The following is a 25367-nucleotide window of genomic DNA, read 5'->3' as shown; positions in this document are numbered from 1 at the left end:
AATCTATATTTAAATATATGTATGTTTAATACCGAAAATTATCCATCCATTTAATGAGTTCATAGGATTTATTCACTTAGTTCGCCAGTAAACAACATAACATTTTTAAGTTCACTGAAAAACTTGAGAAAGCCTCCTTTGAATTTGCACAAAGGGATTCTCGTTTATATAACATAGCACTTATTCCTATCCCTGAAAAATTTTCTTGCAAATGCCTGGAAAATATTATGTTTTGGGGAATTTTTATCTTTTTATATAGTTTTATCTTGCAGAAATTTCAATTGGCTCAACATTATGGCGTACTAATTTTAATCGAGAGCACGTATATACCCCAAGAAAATTAAAAAAAAGAATGGTGCTATGGTCATATGAGCTGAAGCTAAAACACCCTATACGACATATTTACGCCGTGTAAATAAATATTTATTTATTTATTACTTAATTTATTACAATTACAAATTATAATAAACTTATTTATACTGGAACTTGGATCACAATTCAAGTTAAATCTGCTCTATTGGGGCTAAATACACACAAAAAAAAAATAAAATATGAATTTGTACATAAATTTGTACATTTTTATAAATTTATTGACTTTTTCAAAAAAATATGTACACTTACATATTATATTGTTTTCGTAAATACTTGTTGTGACCATATGAATTTTTTAATAATATATATGGACGGTTTCATAAAATCTATGAAACTTTACTTAATATATCAAAAATACTGGTTTTCTCTTAGCGTGAGAGAACCACACCATAGAGTTACTCTCATATGTAACAACACAAGCATATAATATACATATAATATACATATAATATACATATAATATACTTGTTGTAAAATTATGAATTTTTTAATAATATATATGGACGGTTTCATAAAATCAATGAAACTATACTTAATATATCAAAAATACTGATTTTCTCTTAGCGTGAGAGAACCACACCATAGAGTTACTCTCATATGTAACAACACAAGCATATAATATACATATAATATACATATAATATACTTGTTGTAAAATTATGAATTTTTTAGAAATATATATGGATGGTTTCATAAAATCAATGAAACTTTACTTAATATATCAAAAATGCTGATTTTCTCTTAGCGTGAGAGAACCACACCATAGAGTTACTCTCATATGTAACAACACAAGCATATAATACGAGACAAATAAAAACGAAACATAACGTTTTGAAGACAACACGTGTGTTTGAGTTTTTCAGTACAGTTTGAGACGCCGTCGCGATTCGAAGAATTTTTTATTGACAAAAACAATATTTAATGGAAGCGTTGGTGCTCATACGTAATATAAAATATTATAAAATTATGTTCTTTACTTGTTGGACTGTAATGCGGTTTTTAGTAAATGGTTTCATACATTTTGACCAAGTAAGCAGACATTAAGAATCAGGGGAAAAATCTAGAGAAAAAGTTACATGTATTCCATGACGTTTTTTATATATATTATGGAAAAGTACATATTTTTCAATGACGAAAAATATGTATACTTCATTTATAATATTAAAAACTCCATTCATATTATGTGTACATTCGTAGGCAATGAAAACCTGTATTTTTTATTTTATGAATTGTTTTCATATAATTTATGAATCCCGTGTTTGGAAAATTTTTGTGAACAGTATTCATAAAATAAATGTATAATGTTCTTGTGTACATACACAGTGAAATCTCTCAAATTTGGACACTCTGAAAGGCGGACCATTTTCTTGTGACGTTTGCTATATTACCAAAATAAAATTAGCCTCTCATAAGTAGACACCTTCAAATGTGGACAAAATTTAGGCGACCGCGGTTGTCCACTTCTGAGCGGTTTCACTGCCTATTTATACTTTTCACCACTACTGTGGTACAGAATATAATAAGTTTGTGCATTTGAATGTAACGCCAGGAAGGATCAGTTTGAGACCCATCGTTTATTACTCCGATCGTTTTAGAATTAAATTGTGTGTCGACTTAGCAATGCCCGTTTGTCTATTCATGTCTTTTTGTGAGCAAAGTACAGCTTAGCAGTTTAAGACTGATCGTCCTCAAATTTGGCACATGGTGTTACTTTGGCTCACGATCTCTATTGAAAATTGGTTCAGATTTAGATATAGCTGTCATATATATATCTTCTTCTTTAAATTTCGTATATCCGAATATTCTGTGAGTCCCATAAAACTTACAACATATCAGCCAAATCGGTTCAGATTTAGAGATAGGTCCCTTATATACCTATCGCTCGATATGTACCTATATGGACCCAGAGGCCTCAGTTTAACATTGACTTGCTTTATATTTTGCAGAAGGGGTATATTTGATAGCATCGTCAGGTGTACAAAATTTGTTTGAAATCGGATTGGATTCAGATATAGCTTCCAAATATATATCTTTCGCAGACACCACCTATTGGCAGATGTAGTAGAGTTAACATTCTTACTATGTGATGTATTTCACCTTGATTTTCTTCATAGTTTGCAAAAAGAGTAAAGTTGATGATATCGTCAAGTATGCCACATATAGTTGTAATCGGTTTAAATTTATAGCTCTCATATACATCTTTCGGCCGATTTACATTTATACGACCACATTAGGCCAAAGTTTAATTCCAATTTACTGAACATTTTTTACTGAAAGTATACATATATAACATTTTAGCAGTGCGTGCTTACATACAATGTGAGAATATAAATCTGTATATAGCTACTAACAAATTTGAAGGATTTGAAATGGTATCAAAACTGTTAGTCTATAAGGTGGTGAAAGGTAAAATATATAATGTATTATATATATTCGGCCCGTCCGATTGTAGACATTAATTACTTGTTTTTTGGAACTTAACAAATTCTCAAGAAATATAAAAGATTTTATTTTGGATTTTGCTGTGGGACTTTTATCCCATAGACTAAATTCTTGCCAAAATATACGGCAAATGTGTTATAGTTTATTCAACAAAAAAAATCGAAATAAAACCAAAAAAAAAATCCTTTAAACGTTCGTTGATAATTTACATGCAGAGAAAGAATATGATAAACTCAAACAAGTTTCGAGAGCAAAATGTTGTTTTAGTCGGGGAACATGGAACATTTGTGCCATTAAAATACTGTTTTCTCGCCAAATATAAAAAGCTTACCGAATTCAGATACATATTTTTCGAGAAAGTGATATGGGTGCGACAAAGAAGTTGCATGTTTCCCCTGCAGAAATTACATTGGTGTACTTCACTTTCATTTGTTAGATCATTAGAAACTAAGCTATTCTATATTCAGAGATGGTCTGTCGTAAACTGTAAGATATTTGACATATGTACATCTACGAAGTATTTTACCATACGTCAAAAACGTCTTAAACCTTCGTAAAATACTCAGTTTTTGACAAAATACGAATTTTAAAAGTATAAGTTTTTTAGAACCATTTGTTCTATACTCCTTTTTTTAATTTTTGTATTCCTTATAGAACAATTTTTTGAATTTTATAGGCGTACTATTGCCAGTTTTATTTCAACAATTTGAAAAGCGTTGAATTCAGACTTTTTTCAAATGCCTGATTCTATGGAAAAATTGCAAATTACTTTTGAATAAAAATTTCAAAATATTATTATAAAAATTTTCTTCAATACGCCGTTTTCATACTAAGGGATATGAAAACAACAATGTGAAATCAAATCAAAATATCCCGTAAGTATTTTTTGAAACAACAAAATTTCAGATTGACCTAAGCGAGAGACAAATTGGAATTTCACAGGCCCATCTCCAGAAATATACCCCTAAATTAAAGTGAAATTACTGTAATATTTCAACCAAGTAAAACGTACATGTTTTCAACTATTAATTGGAACGAGAATGGCTTTATTTATTAGCTGAATTGAAGAAAATTAAACGAATTGGCAGCTAACTAAATTTAAACAAAAGGGAATTTTTTTCATTTCGTGTAAAATCTATTTTCCCAGGGAAAATACAGAAAACGTATTTTTGAATGAATTGTTAAATTTCTCACCCCATTGGCCCAATCTCGATTGCGCATAGCATCCTATTAGAATTCGAAAAAAAAAACAATTTCAGAATGTGAATTTAAGCTTGTAGTGAATGGTATTTTCGATAACAGGGAATTGTTCTCCATATTTGTATTTATTTTGCACGTTAAAGTACAATTTATTAAAGTTGATGTATGTATAACGATGCCAGCATATGCTAATAAAATAAAATAAAAATGGATTGGGAATAAACAATGACCCAAAACACTTCAGGCCACAGGTATCGCTATATATGGGTAAATATGGTTTTTAGTTACGTCGTGTTTTTTTTTTTTTCTTATTTTAGTTAGTTGTGGGTACGGCCTTGGATGGGAACCAGCTTTCGAACATGGAATATGTTAACCAAAACAAAAAAAAAAGAACGAATACAGTGATTATGTTTTTTGTAAAACCAGTGTCGAAAGCCAATGACCACTGGCTCACCAGCACATCGAAAATTACCTGGAAAATTCCTGGTCATTCCTCTAGAATATGCTATGCTTGTTGTCGAAAGAGACCAGGAATGCAATGCTTGCTCCACAACAACACAACAGCAGAAAAACAGCTGTATGTAGTATGCATAAGCTGGAAAATTTGTGCAGTCAAGAGTGAAGTTTCTGATCCAGCCATTATTGCACTTAAATCCCAAAAAGTTGATAAGGCAAATGTGTGTATGCGTTTGATTTGCTGCATATGTAAAGTGGTAAATGTGTGCGTGCATATTTGGATCCCAGTAGCAGAAAGCGGTAATATGACTGCATTGTAAGTAGCTACTAAAATGGTCTACTTGAGTTCCGATGTGATGCAAAATGGCAGGAGTTTTTTTTTTTTTTTTTAACTTACACACAAAAAAATAACTGCAAATAAATATTAACAACTTTATTTGTATGTAAAATCTGCTGATGCTCAACAAATTTGTCTATTGAATATAAGGCATTTGTTGTTGAAATGTGTTTGTAGATGGTTGACAGAGGAAATAATAGAAATATTCTGAATTTTCAACAAATTGTTTTGTTGCGAAAATAGTTGACTGCTATCGATACGAAAACAAAAACAAATATACAAGACTGGTTACGCGCACATCGCTGAGAACATGTACGAAAGCTAAAAGAAGTATGTGAAGAATACCGTTAGAACAAAATGAGTATGCGCAAATGCACGTGTATGATAGCAAGCAAAGAGCTCATTCATCAGAGAATACAGAAAAGCATTTACAAATTTTTGTGAAAAATTTATATTTTTTAAATTTGGTAGTTTCTTAAATGTGTTTGTTGTATGAGATAATTAATAAAACCATATTAATATCGGGATTAGAGTTATGAAAATTGTAATTAACTAGAATATATATCACTGGGCAAAAAGTTGTCAAAATGCTTGCTAGACCCTGGACTACTCAAATTTAAAATCGTCATACATTTACAAAACTGAGTATAGGATTTTCGACACAAAAATGTTACATGTTCCCCGTCCAAAAGTATCATTTTGGTCATATTCCTTCTCTGTGTGTACTTAACAAAATATCTCCAAAAATCGTTCCGGCAATTTTGCAATTTTGGTGCAATAATTCTGTCAATTTCAATTTAATTTTTTGTCAATACACCAATAAATTTGTTACAGGGCATTGATAGACTCCAACAAACCACATACAAATTTGTTCGTTCAAATTCAAAAATTTTTGTTGAGGATTAAACGTAACGTTCAACGACAAATATTTTGTACTGTTGGATGCTCAACAAATTACTTACAAATTATGTTATTGAGAACACAAATTATTTGTTGCCTTCTGATGATAACGATTGCTAACAACTTTTTTGTAATAATGGTTATTAAAAGTACAAATTAATTTGTTGCAGGAAAATTAACAAATTTTGTTATTGGTTTTCCAACAAAAGTTATTGGTTCTCAAATTTATTTTTATCTGTGTAGGTATAAAGCTAAAACGTATTCAAAGACTGATATATGTATTTCAAGATTTTGTTTTAAATACGTTTACAACTTTAAATATGAAATAATTTGTACTTAAAGACGCATCTGAATTTATATTGGGGTTAATACGTTTCTAAACGACTTTGAAAAACAATTTATTAAATGTATTTTGACCTCAGTTCGTGCTTCATATAAAAGCTGAGAAATAATCTCTGATCATGACCTTAAAATCAAACAAATGCGCTTAACCCCAACATGCTTACAATGACTGTACACGATTTACTGCAAAGCAAAGGAAGGGACTTTATAGGGATTATTTGGCAGGTTAAAAAAAATGCCTACTTAATAGTTTTATCTTGAAAAAATTAAAAAATGTTTTATAATATACGTTGAATTGAAATTTTTATACGCCGTTTTTGAATCAACTTTTTCTGACCTTACACAAGAAGGCCCACAAACTTTCCAACTGGGATATTATTTGCACACACTCATATGAAAGCATTGCATTTTCTATTTTTTCGCTTTATTCCCATATCGCCAGACTGAAAAATAGTACACCGCATTAAACATATGGTACGGCACAGAACCAGATAGAATATTTTTTATTGGAAAAAAAAAACTGGAAAGGCTGGTCCGCTGTTTGCTCACTAATCTCGGCAATTAATGATGATTTCATTTACTCGCTGGGGAGTAGCTGTAAATAATGCGGATTGAAAAACGATTTCGCATAAACTTCTGCCCCATGCCAGGCAGGCGTATTACATTCACAAAGTGTGAAGATTTTTCCAAACGCATGTCAAGCAGAAATATTTATTATTGACATATAAACTTATAAATTGGCAAAGGTTAAATATTACAATGCTTTTAGTTAAATATTAAAAACAACCATTAATTGATTTGTTCATTGATTTGGAGAGGGGGTAAATGTTAAAGTTATTTTGTATTAGTTAATTTTTAAGGATAAAGAATAATTGGTTTTTTTTTGGTAGTCAAGAAAGAGTCAAACAGAACTAAAATAAATATGGATTTTGAATCACAACATTTTTACCAATTTAATCATTTAAAATTTAAACTGTAAAACTGGACATATGGAGTATATGGGATGCAACTAATCTTAGTGAAAAACCATAACCAATGAAGGTAGGAAAGAACATCGATTTTGAAAATTGCGTTTTCTAGATGATCAAGAAATACAGTCGAAGTATTGCAAGCGTCGTTTCAAGTGTCATTCATAATTTCTTAGTGTACGTCAGCTTCCAAAGTGAAAAATCTAATTTAAGTTATGGTTTAATTCGGTGTGTGAAATAGTTTTGTGCTTTCTAACCATCATCAACCATGAGCACATTCTTTGTTAAAATAATGCTAAAATTAACTTTGTTTATTGCAAATAGATATTTAATTTTAGTCAGTTTTTGAATTTTTTAAAGGCATTTTTCCCAGTCCAATGAAATTGTTTTACTTCAAATATGTATAAATGTCAATGACCATACAAACATGTGCAAGCTGAAGAAACTATTCCTACACATTCCACAAACAAATTTTTTTTGATTCAATCACGAAATTAGTTGATCCAATTAATTTTGTAATTGAAATGATTTCAATTACGGAAATGATAGTATCAATCACAGTTTTAATTGGGCATACAAATATTTGATTAAAAAATTAATTGATTTGATTTGAAAATTTCAATTATTTTTTAATTGATTCAATTACAAATTTTATTGATGTTGATTGCAAAAATCAATTAAACCAGTAAAAAATTGTGTGCAACGATTTAAAGTTATAATTAAATTGTTAATTGGAACAATTATTTGTTTAATAAAAACCGCGAACAATTTCACTCACTTTCATAACTAACTTTTTGTTCTTACTTTGATTAAAACATGATTGTATCAATTATTTTTTTAATTCAAGACGTAACTTTTTTCAATCACTTTCTAAATTGACTTTGTGTGCTTATTGTGATGAACCAAATGAAAAAAACAAATCAATTTTTTAATTGAAAAATTTTCCAGATACAATTAACTTTTTAATTGGAAATATTTTGGTGATAATTATTTCTGTGCAGAAATAGTAAGACTGAACCTCGGCGTGGTTAATATGGCGCTAGCCAATTTCACTATTAGTTCATAATTGCTTTTATGAAAAGGAAGGGTTTCGAGAATGGTAGTTAAAAATTAAAAAATTTCATTAAATTCTCTAATTAAACAACGCATTGTGAAAATTTCTAAAAGTTTAGATCACTTTTCGCACAAGGAAGTTCATTCTTCCCATAAAATAGTTCAGGTTATTTTCTTTGTATTTAACATAAATTTCCATTCTTAAGCATTTACCAAAAAAAAAAAGAAGAATAACGAGCAATATTTATATATGTCGACATTTTATTAATGTATAAATTATATAATGTATATTCCCTTTATATCGACATATAAACTATTCCGCTATGTTAAGTCAATTTCTAATATTAACAAGTATTTGAAATCTACAATTTGTAGATTTTCACCCCCATTATTTAGATGATTACGAGATGTAAAATCTGGAAATTTTACTTTCAGTTTCAAGCAGTTTTCATAATCAGTGCGCCGTCTATACCCTCAAGAAGTGAAATCGGTCTATATAGAGGCCTTACCAAATGGGCCGATAAATACTAAATCCGATACACGTTTTTGTGAGTCTAATATACCAGTATATTTCTAAATTCAGGCAAATCGGATAGAAACTACGGTTTCGAGAAATCCAAGGAGTTAAATCGGGAGATTGGTCTTATGGTGGCTATACTGAAACATGGACCGATACTCAACGTTTTCGTCGCACATTTTTATTGTCTTAAAATACTTCTTGATTTCAAATTTCACACAAATTGGATAAAAACTACGGTTTCTAGAATCCCATTTATTTATAGTCCTACAAAACCTTCAAATTTTCAATTTCAGGAAAATTGAACAACTACTACGTACTACGATTTCTACAAACCCAAAAAGTAAAATCGGAAGATCGGTCTATATGGGTGTTATACCAAACCATTGACCGATACTCACCATTTGTGGCACACCTCTTTCTGGTCCTAAAATACCTCTAGATTTCAAATTTCAGGCAAATGCGATAAAAACCACGGATTCTAGAAGCCCACGAAGTAAAATCGGGAGATCGGTCTAAATAAATACATTTTGACAACAGAACCATAAACATGGCCTAGAACCATATACAGCGGCTAGTTCTGCACCGGTCATTCATTTCCCGGAGGTTCTTGTCTTTAAGAGAACTTCTTAAATGGAATCCATGGCGAACTCTACAAAAAGTTCGCCTAGCCTAGCCAGTAAAGACATTACTGCGGTCTAAATGTCGTTGTTAATAAAGATACTCTTATGTGAAATGTTTACGATCCCTTATATATAAAAACAAGTAAGTAAAGTAGAAAGTCGGGCGGGGCCGACTATATCATACCCTAAACCACCCTTACTGAATTAGTAATCATAAGCATTTGTGGGGTAACATATAGGTATGGGAGATAAACCGCAGTTGCATATTTAAGAAAATTAAGGGGTACATGTTTATGGGTGCTTTGTATCAATCTGACTATAGCTCATAGTCAGTGTTGCCAGGGAAAATGTTCGGTTTACCCTACAAGGACAAAAAAAAAGTTCCCTACTTTCCCATACAATCCCAAACAATCTTCCCGGGTATATTTTTCGTTAAATTTAAACAAATTTTACAAAACAAAATGGTTCTAAGTACTTTATTATCTTGAAACATGAAAATGCAACGTATATAACCTAGAAAATAAATTTGTATTACCACCACGGTTGCCACAGTTGGTAGAATTCTACCAAAAATAGTATTTTTTTTTTTTTTGTTAAATCTCAAATTTTTTTGAGTAATTTTTCTAAAGAAATAAATATTTGATAATAAATTCTATAGAAATAAAATTTTGAGAAAAATTACAAAGAAATAACATTTTGAAAAAAAAATTTATAGAAATAATATTTAGAAAAAATTTCTATAGAGATTAAATTTTGACAAAATTTTCTGTAGAAATAAAATGTTAACAAATTGTTCTATAGGAATAAAGTTTTGACAAAAATTTCTATAGAAATATTTGTTTGGTAGATTTGTTGTAATTTGTGGTAATCTTTTGTTTTTTTTTTTTTTTTTTTGATTTTTTTTGTTTTGGCACGAGTGGTAACTGTTGTTACCACACATTGTTAAAGATCAAGCCTTGTCGGCTTTTAATTTCCTCCTCCAGAGCCACCAAAATGAAAAAATTATTACAAAATGTCCCTACATTGTGGCCCTACGTCCCTACAAGACGCTAAATATTAGAAAAAAAACCTACATATAGGGAATGTCTCCTACTTCTAGCACACTGGCTGTAGTTGATATTGCACCTACGGGATTAGTATGCCACACGCAGAGAAGGAATATGATCACCTCAAACATGTTTCAAGAGCAAAATATTATTTTTGTATGGTGACCATGTAACATGTTTGTCACTAAAATGTTATTTTCTCGTCAAATATAATCTGCTTGCCGAAATCAGATACATGATTTCCGAGAAAATAACATGGTTGTGAAAACCATGTTATATGGTCAACACCCAAAAATAACATTTTGCTCTTAAAACATGTTTGAGATGATCATATTCCTTCTCTGGGTGCACTAATATTGAGCCCATTGTTAAATAAAAATTAAAAAAAGAGAAAATCGCTCAATTAGTGTGGGTAATAAATCCAAATTTGTAAAAATCGAGCAATATTCTTATGTAAGAGCTACAAGTACGTATAAATACGATCGGCTAGTACATCAAAATTTGAAATTTGATTAACATTGGTTAATAAATAAGATTACTATGGCCAAATTTGGGAAAATCGAGCGATGCATATATATGGAAGCCATATCTAAATCTGAACCAATTTGCATAATATTTTGCGGATTTGATTAATACCACAAAAGGTTACCTTGTGCAAGATTTGAGTAAGATCAGTTAAGAAATGAGGCCTGTATGGTCAAACATAAGGTTATAAGGGGAATTTTTCAAAATCTGGCGATACATATATGGAAGCTATATCTAAATCTGAACCGATTTCGATGAAATTTTGCACATATAGTTAGTACTATAGAGGACTGGATCTAGCCAACTTTGAGTGAGATCGGTTAATAAATAAGGGTTCTATTGCCAAATTTGGGAAAATCGAGGTATACATATATATGGCAGCTATATCTAAATCTGAACCGATTTCCATGATTTTTTGCACATATAGTAAGTGCTATAGAAGACTACATTAAGCCAAATTTGAGTAAGATCGGTTGATAAATAAGGGTTTTATGGCCAAATTTAGAAAAATCGGGCAGTACATATATATGGGAGCTATAGCTAAATCTGAACCGATTTGGATGAAATTTTGCAGACTTGAAGGGCGATGAAAAAGATTACCTTTTGCCAAATTTGATGACGATCCGTTTGAAAAAAAGCGCAACGTGACGCCATTTGTCAAAATCGGGCGATACATATATATGGGAGCTATATCTAAATTTGATCCGATTTCTTCCAAATTCAATAGCGTTCGTCCTTGTGCCCAAAAAACTCTCTGTACCAAATTTCATCAAAATCGGTTAATAATTGCGACCGGAATCCTGTGAACAACAAATACATGGACAGATGGACGGACGGACACCAAGCGATAGATCGACTCAGGAGTAGAGGTGTGCACGTGAGTAATAGTTTACTCACGCTCACGCACACTCACGACAGCAAAATCATACTCACGCACACTCACGCACACTCACGCACGATATTTTTTGGTAGGACTCACGCTCACGCACACTCACGAGAAGAAAATTTGTATTCACGCACACTCACGCACGAAAACGTCGTGACTGACAAAAAATACCGTGACTCACGAAAAATACCGTGAATCACGAAAAATATCGTGACTCACGAATAATTTTATGATTAATTTACCTTACCGAAGTGTCTGAAAACATGAGCATTATTAAATCGAGAGTGTTATTAAACTCTTAACATCTCAGGTGTCACTAGAATTGTAATTGATTTTAACTCTTAAGCGTTTTATGGTGGTGAGCAGGAATATTGTCGTGAGTGTAATTCATTACTCACGCACACTCACGAAGATATTATTTTCGTGACTCACGCTCACGCACGACATTTTGGTTTGTTAATCACGCTCACGCACACTCACGCTGTTGTCATGAGCGTGACTCACGACTCACGCACGAATCACGAAAATTTTCGTGAGTCACGACAATTTCGTGTCACGTGCACACCTCTACTCAGGAGGTGATTCTGAGTCGATCGGTATATATTTTATGGGGTCTAAAATCAATATTTCTGGTAGGCACATTTTTTGGCAGATCAAACTTATTATACCCTGACCACTATGTGGTTTAAGGTATAAAAATTTTATATGCATATATATATTCATGAATTCTAGAATTTTCTCGATTTCCCGATTCCAAAGAATCAAATTCTAATGCATATCACTTCCCCACAACTACATTGGTTGCCCTCAACAGGCAAGACTGTGTCATTTAATGCTGCGTACTATCCTACAGTCGATTTAGCACAACAACAAGGCGATTGTATGCAGCTTGTTGATGGTTTGTGGCTTTCCAATCACGGCACAAGAAGTGTTTATTAATTTCATTTTCTGCAAACAGCCATACAACAGATGGTGTACTTTTATTGCCCTATGATGGGGACAACAGATTTTATATGGTATCTTTGCTCAAGTTAGTGTATTGTGTTGCCGCTCATAGATTGTTCCTTATTTATTTTTTTCCACCAGCAGTTCCCAAAGAACTTCAAATGTTTTGTTGATATTTCTTGGTGGTAAAGGAGAACTGAGGTCCATATGCGATTGTAGGAAGCATTGCTGAAGCCGGAGCAAAGAGAAGCATGGTAGTTCCAGCAAGCACTAACTTCATGTCATCGTTTAAAGTTGTTCACTTTTATAAATGTTGCCATTTTAATACACTGGCACAGGCAGCGTGGCAAACATGGGCTTAATAAAGGCAAACCAGGCAACAGGATCACCATCAACAACAGTTGGATGGAAAAAAGGGAACAACGTTAAATATTGTGGAGACTGTTTTTTGTTCCAGATGTTCCATGTTAAATCGGCTTCTTTTGTAGTTGTGTGGGTGGAAAGCGCTCATTGGGTGACTAGGGATATATGGGAAGTTGTTGTTTCCATTGCACTTTCAGGCTAATACAGTTGCCAAGTTGAAGCTGTAAATATGTCATGCCCGGACGAATGCTGTCAATGGATATGCAAAGTGCATTGCTGGCTACCATTTGACAAGGGAGTGGGTCTGTATTGGCTTAAGAGTTGGCAGCAACTTTCTCCTGGGTATAGGAAACGGAAGGTGCGGTTGATTCGTATGCAAGTCTATGCTGACAAATGTTGTTTAATTTTTCACTTGTTTTCCATAACCAAGCATCAGTCGCTGTTGCATCGGTGAATAGTGGTACAGCATTTTTAATGTCCCGTTCTCTATGACGCATTTTTTATATTCTTCTTTGTGGTTATTGACCCATTTTGTTGTTGCTCTTTGTGACATCGAACATGACTAGAATGGAATTGTGATTGCTCTTTATGAGCATTCATGTGAGTAGTTGTAGAGAAATATCGATACTGGTAGTCGAAGAGAAACAAATTTGCCTATATTCTCGATTTGTCAATAATTTGTAAAAAAAAAACAATTAAATCATTGCAGACATTTCCGTTCGAGTTTTTCTGAATTACTTTCACATTTAAAACGATTACGGTAGGGTTATAAATAACTCGCCAATTATGTCATTTTTGATTTATTAAAAAACTTTTAAAAGATACTTCAATATTCATATATGAATAATAAGAGCGTAAATTAAGTCTATCTACTCATTTAATTTTCAAAATCGTAAACACTTATTTTTAAGGCAAAAATATGACTAAACTCTGGGCCATTTCCACAATTGAGTAAGTATTTACTCATGTTTCCAAGCAATCATCCTGAATGTTCGTAAATGCTTTGAATAAACCCCATCAACTATTTATTTTACGATGTCTGAACATTAATATTTTATATGGTTGCGGAATAAACAAAACATTTTGTTGGTAAAAAAAGTGGTCCTTGAACTTGATATAGAATAGGGCGGCCATCTCTCGTACCACAATAAACTCAGTAGTCTAAACATATCGGCAACCACATATAGCCAATAACTTAATATTTCCTCTGGTAAATTTCTCGAAAATTATCAACCGTCAATTATTATGAGGCCTCGTAATGGTAAATGCCTTACGAAAATTGGCCTTAACTCAAAATCATCAGTCAATGTGCAGAATAAATGAACGTTGAGACCAGTACATTGACTTCGATTAAAAATGAAAAATTGCACTTCATCATACCAACGAAAGTTGAACATCAGTTTTCCTTTACCAGAATGCCTTTAATTTGTCTCTCATCCTCACGTACGTAACCAACCAAAATGATGTGAAAGAAATGTCACAGCATCACGCATTCATTCTGGCCATATTTCTTAGTCCTTACAAAACTGGAGGTGATTTTTATGCCTCGGACAAGTGTACATGTTAATCAAGTTGTTAACTTTTAAATATGTACAAAGAAATACAAATATGGGAACGCATTTAAAAATTATTGCTGGGGCAAGCCCGCCGATCAAGGCAGTAAACGTGGCCCCCATCATGTGAACATGTCATTGCCTTCTGTCACTGTCATTGCCATACGGAATGACGAAGCAAGTAGCAGAGACAGTTGGAGCAGTGTAAGCGTATTCCAAGTGAATTTTCGATGATGTAATTCTCATGTCTGTAGCGCTCTAATTATCATGGAAATGAAGTCCATCTGCCATGATGGGTTGGGAATGATTCGAACGGAAGTAGCAATTAACTGATCTGAGCTCAAGTGAAAGGACGACAGCAAGACAATTACACTGCTGACTCAACAAATGGAAAAAGAACAATAACTGAAGTGGCCTAGGACTGGTGCGTTTGTATTTGAGGGGTTGGTATAAAAACAGTGTAGAAAAAAGAAAGTTGGATGAATGGAAGGATATATAAACTGGGGCTAAAAGTTTTCGCAATACACTGAAACATGTAATTTGAAAGATATGTGCCCTGTCCTAAATGTCCCGATAGAATCATTGGAATTATTTTGGGTGACTTGCCTATAAGCTATTTCTAGTCTCTAACAATGAAGAACAGGAAACCAATTTTGGAAAAAAGTGTAAAAGAATCGTCCTCTTTCTCTCTCTCTCTGTCTGTAAAAACGTTGAGATAAGAAAATATTGTACAATTTAAAAACGGTCATTATAATAGCATTGTGGATATAATAATTTCGCGATTCCATCGAGTTATTGACATCCAATAGTATAGAATATACACATTCTAAAGATGTTCGATCTGTATGATAACTTCAAATACTTTAATAATCAAGATAGTGTTTTGAAATTTGCCAAAGCTTTTATGCCTGCAGTCAGTGCAAGTTCGAAGGTGGGCTGCGTTGGATCACATCTCCAATAAAAACAAATTCTCTGATTTGACTTCTTGAACGTCTCAAAGTTTGGCCCACCTTCGAATATAATTTCGGACGATATTTTATTTAGCCCAATATAGACTCAAATTTGTTTATCCAATAACCCAAACCAAATTTTTTTTTTTTATCAAAAATAGATGAAGAGTGTTATGAGAACTCCAATAATACCAATGGGATATCATCGATGATAATGAGAGTGTGTTTTAGTACAATGCTAAAGTATCCTTAATTGTTATTGTTGTTTAGTTCTTTCGAAGGTTTTAAATTTGCGATATTTGGGTGTTACCCACACACAAAAAAATAACTGCAAATAAATATTAACAACTTTATTTGTATGTAAAATCTGCTGATGCTCAACAAATTTGTCTATTGAATATGAGGCATTTGTTGTTGAAATGTGTTTGTACACGCAAAGAAAAAAAAACGTTTGGAAAACGTGTACCTAAAACGTTTTTCTTTTGTTAGAGTTTTTTGAATTGCATCGAAATTTTTAAACTTTTATCACCAAAAAAATTCGTTTGTTACAAAATTTTTATTTTTTCAATAACAACAACACTGTCCATTTCGTTTATATCAAACACTGTTCTTTTCTGACTTTAGGTTTTTAATAAGACACATTTTACAGTTCAAAATTTAATATAGTACAAAGTAATGTTGAACATTTTTTCGGAATCTTCCGAACATATCTGGAATATATGTAAACAAAAAACAAAAAAACCTTTGGTCGAAGCAGGGATCGAACCCACGACCCTTGGCATGCAAGTCGTAGCAACCACTGCTCCACGGTGCCAAACTAAATGTTTGTTTCTGTTAAATAAACTTTGTTTATGCGGTTCGTGGGCGCCGCAAGCTATGCTATATAAATATAACTTATATGGATAATTATCTTTTGATGACCATAACAGGTACATAGCTCAGTGGTAAGTGTGTTGGCTAACAAAGTGCATGGTCCGCGGTTCGATTCTCCGTCCAGGCGAAATGTAAAAAAAATTTAAAAATTTATAAAATCGTATAATTTCTTCTACATTGTTGGTATTACAGGAAAAGGTGTTAAGAACTAAAAAACCTCGTGGATGTGAGAAAGATGTGAGGGAAATGCAATTAGCAAGAAAACAATGTTTTTTTTTTTGAGTTAGTCTTTATGAAATTGTTTTTACATCCTGGAAAAGAATAAACGTTTATCACAAAAAGTATATACTTTTCTTCCAAATACACTTCCTTACAGCGAAAAGCAAATGAGAAACGAACTTTGTTTGTCTAAAATTTCGTTTGGGAGGAAAGAATTATTTTTTGACAGAGAAAACAGTAAAAACATCCTGAATTTTCAACAAATTGTTTTGTTGCGAAAATAGTTGACTGCTATCGATACGAAAACAAAAACAAAAATACAAGACTGGTTACGCGCACATCGCTGAGAACATGTACGAAAGCTAAAAGAAGTATGCGAAGAATACCGTTAGAACAAAATGAGTATGAGCACACCCGTGTAAAAATTGAGAGATCTAATCATGTCTAATAATATCAAAGTATATATAATTATATCTGCTCAGATATGGTTGTAGATATAAATAGATCTACGGAGATATGTTATGTATAGTGTTATATATGATTAGATCTGATTCAAGATCTAATTATATATGTTGTTATATCTATTTATATCAGTCATATCTGGTAAGATCTAATTGTATATCTTCATATATGACATCATATCTAATTATATATACTATATATAGCACCATATCTAATTATATATATCGCATTAAATCATGAACCAGTTCTGTAACACGGATAAAAAACTATTTGTATATGTTTGTGTTTAAAAATAATGTGTTTGTTACGAGAATATTAACGTGATATACTTGGTTACAAGCACGTATGTTTGGTCGCACATCAAAACAAGTGGTGAACATAACCAAACAATCTTTATATGTTGCGACAGTTTCAAGAAACCCTTTTAAATATCATTTTAAAGTGTCTTCATAAAATGCTTAACTTTCAGACACAACTGTCTTTTTGTTTTCAAAAATGTCACCCCATAACTATCACCATTAGCAACGCCTGTGTTATTAAATTTGAAAAAAAAAATATATATCAAATATTTGATAATGCGAGTTTGATATTTTTATTTCATATAAAAATCTAATATCTTCTCATAACTACGTCCAGTGACGAGGTAAGTTTTGCGTTTAGTTATTATCTATATATAAATATAAAAATAAATGGTTTTTCTTTCAGGAAAATGAAATTGAGTTTCTGCAAAAGAACATAAGGGAGACGGAGGATCAACTAGAAGCTCTAAAACAAAGCCAGGTTTTACCAGAAATTACGGTAGAGCAATCCGTCCAATGTAGTGATGATGAGGAGAGTTTCTTGGCAGCAATTTTGATGAAAAGGTAAGTATCAAGAGCAAATCTAATAGTTGTCAAAAGTGTTTTGTTGGACCTACTTTTACTTTTTTTGAAACAATGAATTTAGACAAAATTATATATTTTGCAATGCTCTGGATGCTTCCCATCCATAGGTTGATAAGATTTGATAGAAATATAAATGTTTTGTGGAATAATGAATAAAATGATTTCAACATAACCATGAATAATTAAGTAATTTTATTTTTGTTTCTTTACAGATGATATGTTTTGGGAATAACATATATTGTCGTGCCATCATTCACAACATGGCATTGGGGACGTCCCGCAAGGCTTCGCATGTGGCTCGCAAGTTGCTGGAAGGCGTATTCAAGTTGCTGGAAGGCGTGGACAACCCCCAAGGGCACAGGGTTTGGAGAGACAGTTAGAACCCGTTTTTGCCCTAAATTACAGGGCCAGAGAAGCTATTGTTGGTAAGTATACCCTTATACCAAATCTATAAATTTCAAATTAACTGATAAATCTTTTTCTGTCTTTAGATTTTTGATTCCGGGTTGCGAAAGAGCGGAATTGGGAGCCACAATCGAAAAAAAAACGTCGAGAGGGCAATGTCCCAACGTCTTGGCGAGATCAAACGACAAAAGTAGTAAATAGACCACTATTGTTTGTTTTTTTGTTTTTTGTTTTTAATGAATTCTAAAACTTAAGTTATTTAACATACATAAAATGTACGATCTCAATAGTAATTTAAATAATACAGTTTTACCATTATTAATATAGTATATTATATAATTCGTTTTATTAAATAGGGTAATATTATATGTAACGGGGAAGTGTTACAATTTGTAGATAAAATTATATATAATTATATATATTAACATCTAATTATATCAGATTAGATATAATTAGATGTGGGCCAAATTTGAGATCTGGTCAGATCTAACTCCTTTAGAATTAGATCTGATCAGATATTACCATTTTTCGGATCTGACCATATCTGCCTAGATATACTACCGTATCTAATCAGATATGGCGGCAGATCTAATAATATCTGGTCAGATCCACCAATTTTTACACAACATGCACGTGTTTGATAGCAAGCAAAGAGCTCATTCATCAGAGAATACAGAAAAGCATTTATAAATATCTGTGAAAAATTTATATTTTTCAATTTGGTAGTTTCTTAAATGTGTTTGTTGTATGAAATAATTAATAAAACCATATTAATATCGGGATTAGAGTTATTACAATTCTAATTAACTAGAATATATATCACAAAAAGTTGTCAAATTACTTGCTAGACGCTGGACTACTCAAATTTAAAATCGTCATATATTTACAAAACTGAGTATAGGATTTTCGACACAAAACTACTATATGTTCCCCGTCCAAAAATAGCATTTTGGTCATATTCCTTCACTGTGTGTACTTAACAAAATATCTCCAAAACTGTTCCGGCAATTTTGCAATTTTGGTGCAATAATTCTGTCAATTTTAATTTAATTTTTTGTCAATACACCAATAAATTTGTTACAGGTCTTTGATAGACTCCAACAAACCATATACAGTTTTTTTTCGTTCAAATTCAAAAATATTTGTTGAGCATTTAACGTAACGTTCAACAACAAATATTTTGTACTGTTGGAAGCTCAACGAATTACTTACAAATTATGTTATTGAAAACACAAATTATTTGTTGCCTTCTGATGGTAACAATTGCTAACAACTTTTTTGTAATAATGGTTATTAAAAGTACACCCTCAAAAAAAATCGCTTCTTTAACATATGTTCCAAACATATTTTGCAGGAAGCACATATATTATTGCATACTGCCGAAACATTAATATGTTTGTTTATGTGAACATATTATATGTTTGGAAGCATTTTGAGCCAAAAATATTATATGCTTGGAAGAATTTTTCCCAAACACGATTGTGCTCATTCCCTAACATACTCGTAATTTTCACTTCCACGAAATTTTTTAGTTATTGGCACCTTTTTCTGTAATACAAATATCTTGACAAAAATGAAGTCTCTATTTTGGTACTATTAGATCATTCGAAAGCTTTTGACACTGTCCACTATCCGACTTTGTATTATAAACTCATCCACTTGTTTTCATTCTCTGAATCTACTGTACGATTAATGTCTAGCTACTTGGAAGACAGAAAGCAATTGACCGTTTCTGGTAACAATGCATCGTCACAGATGACAACAAAAAGGGGCGTTCCTCAGGGGTCCATACTTGGACCCTTGCTATATACGATGTACTCGAATGATTTACCGAACCAGCTAGAACATACGAACATAAGAATGTATGCTGATGATGTCCAGTTATATACATCTACCACTACTGATGCAATCGATAGGTGCGTAATGAATGTTAACAATGATCTCAACAAGATCCTGGATTGGGCGAATGGAAATGGCCTAGCTCTGAACCCCAATAAATCGAAGGCAATTTTGATTCATAAGAAATCCACAAGTCTGGACAATGTTAACATATTTCTGGGTAACTGCCAAATAGAACTTGTGAAGAAAGTGAAGAATCTTGGAGTAACTTTTAATGAGAATTTGACTTGGTCTGATCATATTAATGCTAACTGTGGTAAAATATACGGTATGTTGCGTAATCTTTGGTGCACTCAAGCGTTTACACCTTTTCGTATAAGACTGCTGTTGGCCAAATCCTATGTCCTCCCTACTTTGTTGTATTGTTGTGAAATTTTCTCTGGATGTAACACCACCGACTTAAAAAGACTAACAACCACGTTCAACAATATTGCCCGCTATGTCTTCGGATTGAAACGTTATGATAGTGTGACACTTTTTGCGAACAAAATTTTTGGTATCCCGTTTGACAAATACGTTCAACTCAGAACTCTGTTATTCCTCCAAAAAATTATACACACAAAGGAACCATCATACCTCTACGAACGATTAACATTCGCTAGATCCAACCGTGGTAACAATTTGATACAGACTCGACATAGAAGTCAGTTATCTGAGCGGCAGTTTTATATATATGCGACTCGTCTCTGGAATCAGTTACCCAATCAACTTCAACGTATATACAACACAGTGCAGTTCAAGACGAAACTAACAAGATATCTAATTCAGGGCGATTAAATAACAAAAAAAAAAAAAAAAAAAAAAAAAAAAAAAAAAAAAAAAAATTATTAATAAAGGGTGATTCTTTTGAGGTTAGGATTTTCATGCATTAGTATTTGACAGATCACGTGGGATTTCAGACATGGTGTCAAAGAGAAAGATGCTCAGTATGCTTTGACATTTCATCATGAATAGACTTACTAACGAGCAACGCTTGCAAATCATTGAATTTTATTACCAAAATCAGTGGCAGAAAATCCGCTTTTTTATCGACAAATTTTGTTCAGCGATGAGGCTCATTTCTGGTTGAATGGCTACGTAAATAAGCAAAATTGCCGCATTTGGAGTGAAGAGCAACCAGAAGCCGTTCAAGAACTGCCCATGCATCCCGAAAAATGCACTGTTTGGTGTGGTTTGTACGCTGGTGGAATCATTGGACCGTATATTTTCAAAGATGCTGTTGGACGCAACGTTACGGTGAATGGCGATCGCTATCGTTCGATGCTAACAAACTTTTTGTTGCCAAAAATGGAAGAACTGAACTTGGTTGACATGTGGTTTCAACAAGATGGCGCTACATGCCACACAGCTCGCGATTCTATGGCCATTTTGAGGGAAAACTTCGGAGAACAATTCATCTCAAGAAATGGACCGGTAAGTTGGCCACCAAGATCATGCGATTTGACGCCTTTAGACTATTTTTTGTGGGGCTACGTCAAGTCTAAAGTCTACAGAAATAAGCCAGCAACTATTCCAGCTTTGGAAGACAACATTTCCGAAGAAATTCGGGCTATTCCGGCCGAAATGCTCGAAAAAGTTGCCCAAAATTGGACTTTCCGAATGGACCACCTAAGACGCAGCCGCGGTCAACATTTAAATGAAATTATCTTCAAAAAGTAAATGTCATGGACCAATCTAACGTTTCAAATAAAGAACCGATGAGATTTTGCAAATTTTATGCGTTTTTAAAAAAAAAAAGTTATCAAGCTCTTAACAAATAACCTTTTATCTAATTCATAACCATATTATATGTTATTCCTATTCATAATTATTATTATTATACTTCTTAAAATATCGTAAAATATCTACTTATTATATTTATTATAACATTATTGATTCTAATACTCATTATAAGATATATATCTTGTGTATTAGGAACCCAAAAATAAATAAATGAAATGAAATGAAATGAAAAAATAATGTAGAAGAAATTATTCACTTTTATAAATTTTTTTAAATTTTACCTTTCGCCTGCACGGAGAATCGAACCGAGGACCATACAGTTTGTAAGCCAACACACTATCCACTGGGCTACGTAGCTGTTATAGTCACCAGTAGATAATTATCGTTTTAAGTTACATTTATATAGCATAGTTTGCAGCGCCCACGAGCTCATGCAAACATAACATTATTTAACAGAAACATACATTTGTTTGCCACGTGGAGCAGTGGTTAGCATGTCTGCCTTGCATGCAAAGGGTCGTGGGTTCAATCCCTGGTCCGACCGAACATTTTTTTTTTTGTTTTTTTTTTAATTTACACATTTATATTTATACTATATTAAATTTTTATTATGAAATGTGAAATATTCGAAATGTGGGTTATTAAAGATTTATAGTCAGTAACAGTGCTTGATATAAACGAAATTGGCTGATTTTTGGATAAAATATTATTTTTTTATTGCAAAAATAAAAATTTTGTAACAAAAAACTGTTTTTGGTACAAAACTTTAAAATTTGGAAGGAATTCAAAAACTCTAACAAGAGAAGAACGTGGAGTCGAGTATAAACATACATAAATAATTTTATAATATAAACATAAATTTATTTAGGCGTGAACAGTTTTTTACTAGCATTTAATACCATCGCTCTAAAATGCCTTTTATTTTTCTTTAATAATTCATTTTAAAGAAAATAAACTTTTTAAATTGTTTTAGCTGCAAAACTCGAACTTAATTCCCGCTTTTATATTTGAAGGTGTCCGTCAACTCCTCGTGGACTACTTATTAATAAAGAGGAACTATACTTTGTTTTTATACATTTTACTGCGTAATTTTTCACTATTTCCTCCTTATTTCATTTTGCTGTCCCAACTCTAAAAAGAGTATAGTGCCCTTTTTGTTATTTTTATGAAGACCACTGATTTCTTTTAACGAACCAAGAAAAAAATTGTGCCCATAATGCCAAAATGATAAACAAAACACATGTCCACACATACATAAAATGCTGCTCTCAAGGCGAAAACGTATGCTGTTTGTTTTTCAAATGTATATTCTCTTGGTTCGGAATGTCCATTCTCTTTATTCAAATTAAATAATATTTAAACTTAAGCATATCAAATTTTTGGCCTTATCATAAAACAGTTTTCCGAAACAACATGCAAGCGGTTTCACAGAAATTGTTCTCTTTTGATTCTTTCGGTGTGTTATGTTGATATCTTTCGTCAACTCTCCCGGTTTCCATCTCTATTTCTTTCTCTATACTCTCTCTCTGTCGCTTTGAATAAAATATCACAACATATGTATGTTTAGTCGAAATTTGTAAATTCATATATGTTGGCATTCACACATATGATTTTTTTGAAACATTCATGCCCCAAACATAATATATTCTAACATATTAACATAGATGTCCCAAACATTTAGTGTTAGTTTAGGAACATTACATGTTTGCACTTAAATAAATTGTGCTTAAAAATTGTGCCCGAAACACATTTTGTTTATATCGGAACATATGAAAAACATATTTTTCTAAGAGTGTACAAATTAGTTTGTTGCAGGAAAATTAACAAATTTTGTTATTGGTTTTCCAACAAAGGTTATTGGTTCTCAAACTTATTTTTATCTGTGCATATATCATAGATACAATGAATGTTGTCTTAAAAATGTTTCGGGTCCTGTTTTTATTATTATTTTTAGTTCTACCTCTGCAAAATTCAAACCATGGTGGGGAAGGTTATCAATAATATAATAGATAAAATTTGCCAGTCATATCAATACAAGGGGATATTCCAAATGTCATCAATTATCGATTACATCAAACAAACAAACCTAAAACGAAATAACTACAACAGTAATTGTCGGATATATTTTCATTTTTATTATTTTCGCATCAATAATCATGGTAAACCCGGTTCGCAGTGGTGGTGGTGGCGCAGTTTTTGTAAAATTAATTTGAATGTCGAGTATTGTATATGTACATCTGGTGATCTGTTATTACCACGAATTAAAATTCAATCTAAAACACATCATAAAAATTCAATAAAATCACAATAAACACCAGTTTTGATGAGTCATCACAGTGTGAACCGAGGTCGTCATAACAATTTAATTTAATCTGGCCTACCAGATACATATACATACAATTCTGTATATATATATGTGTGTGTACACACACAGAGACACACATTCAAATATATTAAAGCTCATATTGTTTGAAATAATTCGATGTGAATTGTGTTTGCTCAAATATGACATTTAATTAAATAAATTTATTTTAATTAAATACATGACAACGCCATTGCAAACAAATCAGAAAGAACCAAATCAGCAACTCTCAACACCAGACATATGTTACATGTTATCAATTTGACGCGATAACTAAACACAAAACTTAGAATTTAAAAACTGAAGTGGAAATATTTTTTTAAGAAACAAATTATAATAATTTTTACAATATTCTCAATATTGTTTGTTATTTAAAATATTTAATAAAAGACAGCTCTAGATAAATACACAATATTATTTATCACTATTGACTGAAATTTTTAGATCCAACTACTCATTTATTGAATTTTTTAAATAGTATTTTTTTAATTTTGTGTTGTTCGATGATTATTAAAATTTTATAAAACAGCTGCATTTTATAAATGGTTTTTGTAATTGTAATAATATAGATAATTAAATGTACAACTTTTCTTTGAAATTGTAAATGTAATTACACTGTGTATAGAATATATCATGAGCTGTTAAGAACATATTTAATTAAAAACTAAAGCAGATATATTTTATAGTATACGAAACATATCATTGGAACTTAGAGTCCACATCCAAATCATTTGTTTTGCTTTTTTTCCAATTCAATGTTACGAGGGAATTTCTTTTTGATCATATTTTTAAATTGAGATTTTAAGCCTTGTTCTGACAAAATATTTTTTCAACCGGATCGTATGAAATTTGCTCTTCAAAAAGGCTTCGAAAATCAAATCTTCCGGTTCCGGAAGTCAAATAATTATAGACTGATATGGCCAAATTTTTGCATAGTTGTTAGACGGTATAAACTAACATCTTGTAATTTGGTTTTCCAGCTTAAGAAGTACAAATTTATATGGGATCTATGTATAATTGTGGACCGATACGGACCAATTTTTGCATGGTGGTAAGAGGACAT

The 25367-nt window shown here is 32.0% G+C and overlaps 1 protein-coding gene and 1 long non-coding RNA gene across 6 annotated transcripts in view; one reads left to right on the top strand and one right to left on the bottom strand.

Annotated features, from left to right (window-relative positions):
* The window catches only part of sns (nephrin adhesion molecule sticks and stones), a 515450-nt gene that overhangs the window by 3821 nt on the left and 486262 nt on the right, over positions 1-25367 (bottom strand). The window lies entirely within an intron of this gene.
* On the top strand, positions 17746-18650 carry LOC142240892 (uncharacterized). Its single transcript, XR_012723425.1, has 3 exons — positions 17746-17895; positions 18129-18341; positions 18408-18650. It is a non-coding gene; the product is annotated as an uncharacterized LOC142240892 (long non-coding RNA).

Source organism: Haematobia irritans, chromosome 5, assembly GCF_050003625.1.
Source record: "Haematobia irritans isolate KBUSLIRL chromosome 5, ASM5000362v1, whole genome shotgun sequence".
In the NCBI taxonomy this organism is placed as follows: domain Eukaryota; kingdom Metazoa; phylum Arthropoda; class Insecta; order Diptera; family Muscidae; genus Haematobia; species Haematobia irritans.
Note: the sequence above shows the minus strand (reverse complement) of the source record. Positions and strands in the feature narration are given on the sequence as shown.